This window comes from Neofelis nebulosa, chromosome 6, assembly GCF_028018385.1.
Source record: "Neofelis nebulosa isolate mNeoNeb1 chromosome 6, mNeoNeb1.pri, whole genome shotgun sequence".
NCBI classification, from domain to species: domain Eukaryota; kingdom Metazoa; phylum Chordata; class Mammalia; order Carnivora; family Felidae; genus Neofelis; species Neofelis nebulosa.
The window spans coordinates 43,198,221-43,200,594 of NC_080787.1; the positions used below are offsets into that span (position 1 = coordinate 43,198,221).

The 2,374-nt window shown below is 53.4% G+C and overlaps 1 long non-coding RNA gene across 1 annotated transcript; it reads left to right on the top strand.

Moving 5' to 3' along the window:
- The first annotated feature begins 750 nt into the window (after window positions 1-750).
- On the top strand, window positions 751-1,884 carry LOC131513435 (uncharacterized). The gene is made up of 2 exons (XR_009262584.1): window positions 751-869; window positions 1,550-1,884. It is a non-coding gene; the product is annotated as an uncharacterized LOC131513435 (long non-coding RNA).
- The last annotated feature ends 490 nt before the right edge of the window (window positions 1,885-2,374 follow it).

A 2,374-nucleotide genomic window follows, 5' to 3' on the forward strand; every position in this document is an offset into this window, starting at 1 on the left:
CCATTTTACAGATGCAGCGAAAGAGGCCTAGAGCATCTAAATGGCCCGCCTAGAAAGCGGTGGTAACAAGACTTGAACCCAGACAGTCTGGCTCCAGAGGTGACTATTAGGCTCTCAGGAAAAGACTTTAAAATATGAAAGGGTCAGAGCTAGAAGGAATCTGGTGCACACCCTCATCCTAAGGAAGGAATGGACGTCCAAGGAGGAGAGGCGACTTGCCCAAGGGCACACACAGTGAGTCGAATCCAAAGCAGGGCTGAATCCCAGAGCTCCTGGTACCTGTTCAGACCCCTTCATACAACACCACCATTCTGACTCAGACTGCAGACCCTTAGCCAACAGCCAGACTTCCTGGAGGAGGTGACTTCTGTAGGGCTTAGGTCGAGATGAGAACCAGAGACTGACAGAGAGGCAGGACACAGCACCTTCAGTGGAAAGCTTTCTTCCAAAGACCAGCGTGTGGGGAGGCAACACCAAGGTGGGGCTGGCAGACAGCATTAATTCTATTTCTACTGCCAGGCACTGGAGGTTACAAAAGAGACTTAGAGCCAAACTCTGCCCTCAAAAATTTTTAAAAACAAAAGAGAAGAGAAGAGGAGAAGAGAGGAGAGGGGAGGGAAAGGGAGGGGAGGGGAGGGGAGGGGAGGGGAGGGGAGGAAAGAGAAGAGAAGAGAAGAGAAGAGAAGAGAAGAGAAGAAAAGAAAAGAGAAGAGAGAAAAGAAAAAAGAAGAGAAAAGAAAAGAGAAAAAAGGCAAATGAGATAGGGAGTACCACGAGGGGCAGCAGTATGCTGTTTCAGATACAGTGGCAAGGTGACGTTTGAGCAGACCTCTGAAGAGGCAAGGGAAGGAGCCACGTGAACATCTCGGGTAAGAGTGTCCCAGGTGGAGGGATGGCAAGTGCAAAGGCCCTGAGGCAGGAGTGTGCTTAGCTGGCTGGGTCCAGAATACAGGGAGCAAGGGAGAGAATAATGGGAGGCAAGTGAGAGGAGGGAAGGGGACAGATCACATAGGGCTATGATAGGGTCAGGCTTTTTATTCCCAGGGCAGGGGACGCCATGGAGGGATTCTGAGCAGAGGGGAGACATGGGACCCGAAGGAAAGCAGTGGAGGTGGGGGGGAAGTGGTCGGATTCTGGGTGCATTTTGAAATTAGAGCCGACCTGATTTCCTAAAAGTTGGGTGTGGGTGTGAGAGAGAGCCAGCAAGCCCGACTCCGGTTTTTTTGACCAAAGTGACTGGAAGGATAGAGCTGCCTTTGCGGACGACGAGGGATGAGTGTAAAGGAGCAGGTTTGGGGCAGATCAGGAACTTGCTTTTGAACCCACTGAGTTCCAAGTGGCTGCTCTCGGGACCACGATGAGTCACGTTGGAAACTGAGGCAGTAAGGGCGATCAGGGAAGATCCTGTCCTTATGTAAAATTGTAGTAGCTTGTTCAGCGTGGATTTTTTTGGCATTCATTTTGATTTTTTCAGATAGTACCTCAAAATATTATTTATCTTGATTACTGAGGTTTGGGGCCCCCACTTAAGTCTTGTATCCTCGTCTAGGTCCTGCCTGGTTCAGATATCCGCGCGGAATGCAAGGGTTGGGCCAGCCTCCCTCGATTCCCAGACACTCTCCGTCCACAGTGAGCAAGAGGTCCCCCGAGGGGAATCTGTGGCAGGAATGTGACCTCAAGGGTGGCCGCATGCAGCCAGGAGGTGGTCCCGAATGGAGAACGTGGCCAGGGCAGGCACAGAGAAGAGTTGGTTCGGATGTGTGGCTGGCTGACCTAGAAGCAGCCAGAAGGGTGTGAGTCCATCAACTCACCGCGCCCCACCCGGGGCCCCAGTGATGGATGGCATCTGTCTTCTGCTTTATTAAACTCACGCCGCTCAGTTCAGCCCTGGATTTGCAAACGGCTTAATAAGCATTTGGAAGGGATCGGGGGAGGGAGGCCGGGATTTCAGGGGGTTACCAACCCAGACAGGAAACAGGCTTGTGCCCAGAGTGGGCCCCAGGAGGGAGTCAGGTGTCCGGGTGGGCGACTGGGGGGAGTGTTTGGTTTCACAGAAGGCACTTGGGAGCCCCAGAGGAGGGGGGCCACGGGCCTTTGGTGCCACCCCTCCCCCAGCACAGTTGTTACCACACATTAGGAGTTCACAGCACCCAGAGGGGTTTTCTGGGCACTTTGAGAGGGCAAGGGGTTGCAGGAACTGACCAAGGACGGGGGAGGGGAAGAGGCGGTCCCTGTCCTCCACAAGTTCCCAGCTGCAGGGGACAGTGGGATACATAGCACTGACGCCTCCCCACCCTCCACACACACACACACACACACACACACACACACACACACACTTCCTTCCCCCTTGTGAACTTCTACAAACTCCATA